Here is a 6,325-nt window from a genome sequence, read left to right as displayed (position 1 = left end):
GGAAGGACCAGGGGGGGTATGGGGGGCGCGATGGGGTTAGGGTTCGCGTGACTGGGGGTAAGTGGATTTGAATCCACGCGAACGCATGGGGCACCCGATCGCGTGACTAGGGTGAAATGGGGTTGACGCGGTCGCGTGGTTGACGCGATCGTGTGGAATGGGTAAAAGATGGACGACGCGGTCGCGTGAGGCACGCGACCGCGTCGCTAAAATTTGTGCTAGACGCACACTTCTAGCGTCGTTTCAGCGCAACTCTCTGTCTTCATTTAGGGGGCCATAATACCCATGCGACGCGGACGCGTCGCTCACGCTTTCACGTGGGATGAGTGGTTTGCAAGTGACACGTTCGCGTCAGGGACGCGAACGCGTGGGCCGTTTTGTGCTAAACGCACACTAGCCGCACGATTCCAGCCCAGATTTCTGGGCGTTGGATCTTTACACCGATTTCCAGATCACGCGTTCGCGTGAGTGACGCGGACACTTGGGAGGTATTTTTCGCAACTGACGCAAACGCGTTAGCGACGCGGTCGCGTGGAACAATTTGTGCCAAAGGCACGCCTCCAGCCACGCTTTCGCGTGTCTTTCTGTTCACTTTCCTTTTCTTCCTAATGCACTTGTGACGCGGACGCGTCAGCGACGCTTACGCGTCGCGTGCATTTTTTTTTAGTAATTATGCAGTATGCAATACTGATGCAAATGCTATGAATAATATTCAGGTTCAATGAAAATAATATAACATAAAAACAAACAATACGAAATAAAAATTGAAAAAGAAACGACCATACCATGGTAGGTTGTCTCCCACCTAGCACTTTTAGTTAAAGTCCTTAAGTTGGACATTTGATAAGCTTCCTGTTATGGTGGCTTATGCTTAAATTCATCCAGAAATCTCCACCAATGTTTGGAATGCCAACAGCCTCCGGGGTCCCAAACTAGGTATGTGAAGCTTTTGAGTAGCTTCAAATAGATTCTAAGGCTCCCGGGATGACGAATGTCATATTATTTTCCAGGATCCCAAACTTTGTTTTTAAATCTGCCTTCGTCTTGATCGATATTCTTCCATCCGGGCGGTTTAAAAATTGTCTTCTCACCAAGATGACCAAATGTCTTCCGAGACCCATTCAATTGAACTTGGTACCAATCTGTGCACTTCGAATTGAAGCGTAGAACCTTATTGAATCTTGCACACCAGTTCTGAGTACGAGCCATTTCTCTCTTACTCTTAAAGCCGCAGAGAGCTCTAAGCTGGTCATCTGTTTCAAGCAAACCATATTCAAGTGGAAAAGTAAAGGTAAAGGTTAAGGATTGTACCTACTTGAAGCTTGTATTAGGTGGTAATGGCCTTGGGATAGGTGTTTCCAGTGGTTCTATAAGCTCTACTCCCTTGTATTTTTCTGTGAATTCCTCCACTTCCTTACAAAATTCTTCAACTGCAACTGCGTCCTGATCAAAGTCTTCTATATCTTCCTCGTCACTTAAGTCATACGTTGGAGGTTGAGAGAAATCTACCTCGACGTCATCTTCATATTCACTTAGATAGGGTTCTTCAGGCTCATAGAGTTCAGTTGCCGATGAAAGTTCATGACTAGGAGAGCTTGATTCATGATCATCACTGCTTGTGGAATCAATTTCTTAGTCTGTTCCGTCCAATTTTTCACAAGATATATGCTTTGGAGTTTGTGCAATATCCTCCTTGGCATCAGATTTGAATGTCTCGGCGGAATTCTTTACAGTTCTTGATTCCCATGGAGGTTCTTCATCTCCTAAATCTTCAACCACTTCTTCCTCTACAACTATCATGGCTTCCTCCACTTGTTCCAATATAAAGCCATGCTCCTCATTGTCCACCGAAGTTTCTAGTGTCTCCTTCATGCTACACTCTTCTTTAGATTCTCCACATGTAGCCATGGGAGTACTTTGAGTGCTCAAATGTCGGGAAGCTATTATATTTACTACCTCGGTTAAGGCAGTAGTGAGTTCCAATACGCCCCTTTGCATATTCGCTTGCCCTTGAAGAAGAACACGAAGTTTGTCATTCATTGGAGGTTGGGGTGGGTATGAGGGTTCATTGGTTGGGGAAAAGGGTTCAAAATAAGAATGTGGTGGTTCTTGGGAGTAATTGGATTGGAATTGTGGTGGATAAGGGTCATACGGTGGTGAATGGTGAAAAGGAGCTTGTGAGTGTGGTGGTTCAAAGCTATGTTGAGAGGATGGTCTATAGGCACAGGGTGGGGATTGTTGGTAATTATAAGGGGGTCCACCATATCTATCAGCTTGGTATGCATTGTAGAGTGGTCTTTGCCCATGATATCTTGGAGGGTGTTGTTGCCTAAAGGGTTGATCAGGTCCTCTTGGCTCCATCCATCTTTGACTGCTTAGACCTTGATGCATATTCCTGTTATAGCTTCCACTCCTTTCAACAAATTTAAAACCAAACTCAAAGCGAGTGGGGTGAAAATTCATAGTAGCGAATAGGAATAAAAGGGAAAAACAAAAACAAATAAACAAGTAAAAGAAAAATATTTACAATAACCAATAACAAGGCACACGTTTGCAATTCCCCGGCAACGGCGCCATTTTAAAGAGAGAACTTTTGCGTGGTCTAGAAATTCGCAGATAAATCCTCGTTGCAGGTATAGCTTCTAAACCAACAAAAGTCCTTTCTTACAAACATTTTGGTTGTCACAAGTAACAAACTCAATAAAATTTATAAACCGAAGTATTCAAACCTCGGGTCGTCTTCTCAAGGAATTGCAGGGAGGTATGTTCTTATTATTGGTTATGAGTTTTGTAAATTGGGGTTTTGAAAGTAAGGAACAAGTAATTTAAATGACAAGTAAAATAAATAAATAACTATAAAATAAACTCTCGGCAAGGTATGAAAATTCGGAAGTCCTATCCTAGTTATTCTTATGAGAATTGAGTTTAACCCCACTTAGTTAACCTAAAGCAAAGGAAAGTCAAGTGGACTAATTAGTTAGATTCCCAAGTCCTAGCCAACTCCTAAGGAAAGACTAGAATTAGTGGAATTCCAGTCAATTAGAGAAATTAATCAACAATCACGATAAGTTTAATACTCAAGAGCCTCCAGTTAATCAATTAAAGCCAAGAATAAAAAAAAGCTAAATAAGAATCATAAATATGAAATACCTCAATTGCATTTAATAAAAGGAAATTGATCCAAAAATATAAAGAGTTCATAAGCCAATTTGGCAACATAAGTAATTAAAGAAAAGCATTGAAGTATCTGAAAGTAAAAGAGAAATATAAAGTAAAAGGAATATTGAACCTGAGAGGAAGTTGAAATAATAAAGTTGAAATAATAAGAAATCCTAATTCCTTTAAGAGGAATCCTAATCCTAAAATCTAAGAGAGAGGAGAGAACCTCTCCCTCTAAAAACTACATCTAAACTATGAAAAGTGAATAATTGAAGACTTCCTTCTGAATGGATGCATTTCCCCACTTTATGACCTCTAATCTGTGCTTTCTGGACTTGGATCTGGGCCAAAAAGGGTTTTAGAAATCGTTGGGAGCATTTTCTGCAATTTCTGGTGCGTGGCGTCTGTCACGCGTCCGCGTGGGTCACGCGGTCACATCATCTGGAGTTTTCCTTATCATGCGTTCGCTTCGGTCACGCGTACGCGTCATCTGTGTTCTGCTCAAGGCATGCGTCCGCGTCAGTCACGCGTTCGCGTCACTGCCCTTTTCGCGTTAGGCATGCGGCCGCGTCGTCCATGCGTTCGCGTCACTGCCAGTTTCTTCAAAAACTCCATTTTTTTCTTTCCTTCCATTTTTGTATATTTCCTTTCCATCCTTTAAATCATTCCTGCCTTAGGAGATCTGAAAATACTTAACACACAAATCACGGCATCAAATGGTAATAAAAAATATTTAAAATAAATATTTTTAAAGCATAGGAAACATGTTTTTCACATATATCACATAATAAGGAAGGGAAAGTAAAACCATGCAATTTCACATGAATAAGTGGGTGAAGGATTGAATAAATCACTTAAATTGAGCACAAAATATATCATAAAATATGGGTTTATCATAAATTTCGGTATGAATAGTTAGCCTATCCCAAGTATAGGTTCATTAAGTCTATACTGAAACAGTTTAACTTTTCATATTATACCTAACCTTAGGCGCAACTCAAATACTAATTATGTTGCTCCTAGTTTGTTCACTAATCCCCATTTGTTTCTGTCATTAAAACTTTACCCACTTTTTCTTCAATTTTTATCTTTTCTTCAACTTTTTATCTTTCCTTTGTCTTTGCCTCACTAATATGTTATTACCACTCTCTAAGTGTTTTATGAAGGAAATTATGAGATTCTGCGCTAAAAGTTGTCTTCCTAAAACTTTTATGAAAAATTGCCTTTTTTATATTATTTTATTATTAATTTTCGAAATTTACCCTTTCTTACCTTAAAAGTTATATAAATTTATTTTTTACCACCCGTAACTTTTAATATTTTTACTTTAATCCCCTAAACTTTTAATATTTACAGTTTTACCCCACAAACACCAAAATAATTACAACCTTGCCCTTTTTAAGATCTAAAAGGTGTTCTTCATTGTTCTTCATCACACTCAAAGTGTTCTTCGTATTCTTCATAAATTCTTCAGATTCTTTCTTTGTTCTTACCCATTTTTCAATCTTTTCGATAACTGATTTTTACCAAAATTCATAATAAATTTGGATCCACTAAAACCCTTTAATTTCCACTTGATTACAACACAATTTGAACCCCAATTTGAGGATCAGGGTTCGAAATTCCAGCAACCCTCAAGAACAAAATTCATACCTTAAATATCATCAAATTTCATCAAATTTTCACCAAAATTTAAAAAGAATCACTCATATAAACAATCAATTTCAAGCATAACCAAACCCTATCTTGATTTGCTTCTCCAATTTTGGTTATGCTTTAAGTGTTCCTAGAGCACTTTTTCCTCCTAAAACACATCAAGAACAACTTTAAAACTCAAAACCATCAACTAACCAAAACTTTAGCAGCAGCTTAGAAAGGATACTCTCACCTTAAACTTGCTGGAAATTGAAGATCTTTATCCCACAAGTCAAGCTAAGCAAGATATCTATGGAAGAACATCAAGAAAACACATGTTTATGCATGTGTTCTTGAAAACCAAATTCAAAGGGGAAGAGAACAGCCATCACACCTTATTTCTAGCCTTGATATGTTACATGGTTATGTAGAGAAAAAAGAGATGATCATTTTGGTCGGATTGGAATTTTGATTTGAGTTTTAATTCAGAAGAAATCAAGCTTTGAAGATTAGGAACCAAGAACTTTTCTCTCTTTTTCTCTCTTGCTATTTTTGGGCACAAAGAGAAAATGAGCCAGCCTTGGGGTGTAGGGTGAGTTGTAATTGGCTTCCTTAGAGGTGGATTAAAATAATATTAAAATATCTTAGATGTATAATTACTAAAACTAGATGTATTAGAATATACACTTAACAACACTTCTAGAGATTAATATCTGAGATACTAATATAAATGACACTAGTAACATGATTAACCTGAGAATAGAAGGTATATGATAAGGCATTAGCATTGCTAAAGTCATCAGAGAGTGCTGGTGTTAACCTGCACTAGTAGACTATGAACCCGGTTAAATCGATCTCTTGTTTTTAACTAAAACAGATCAAATAATATTATAATATTATTCAAGAATCTCTAATATTAATATAATAATAATATTATATTACTATTTCTCTTTTCTCATGAATTAAGTCTGGTTCGTCAAACTGAGACTTATTACGGAAACCAAAATATAAACTCTTAACCAATACGGCTCAAAAACTAGGTTTTTCGCGAGTGTGTTGTCGAGCTTGCCTCAAAAGAGGTTCTTGCTTAGAGATGACATAATGACAATGAGGATTGAGATACTTGATGATACAGTAGAGATGTTCCCTTCACTGATCTTACGGAGAACTCCGTGTCTTCAGAAAAGATCTCACGTACTCGAAAACTAGGTTGTTACAAGGAATGGCGGTTTCCATCAACATTGAGGGGGACACCTCCATGATGGAGAGGGATGAGTACAACCGAGATGTGAAGAGATTCTGCATCGATGACAAAGCCAGGAGTAGCGTCGAAGTCGGGCAATTCGATGACAGGGAAGCAGACTATCGTGAAGGCGGAGGATAGATCAATGTTAGTGATGGTGGAGGGAAAAACAACGACGATGAATGGTGAAGATTCATTCCGTCGCATCCCTCCGTTAATGGCCAAGCCACCACCACTCATAGTGGTTCTCTTCCCTTGGGAGCAGAGGATGAAACAGCGACTACTTGT

The sequence above is a fragment of the Arachis ipaensis genome, chromosome B07, assembly GCF_000816755.2.
Source record: "Arachis ipaensis cultivar K30076 chromosome B07, Araip1.1, whole genome shotgun sequence".
Classification (NCBI taxonomy): Eukaryota; Viridiplantae; Streptophyta; class Magnoliopsida; order Fabales; family Fabaceae; genus Arachis; species Arachis ipaensis.
The sequence above is the reverse complement of the archived record's forward strand: the minus strand, read 5'-3'. Positions refer to the sequence as shown.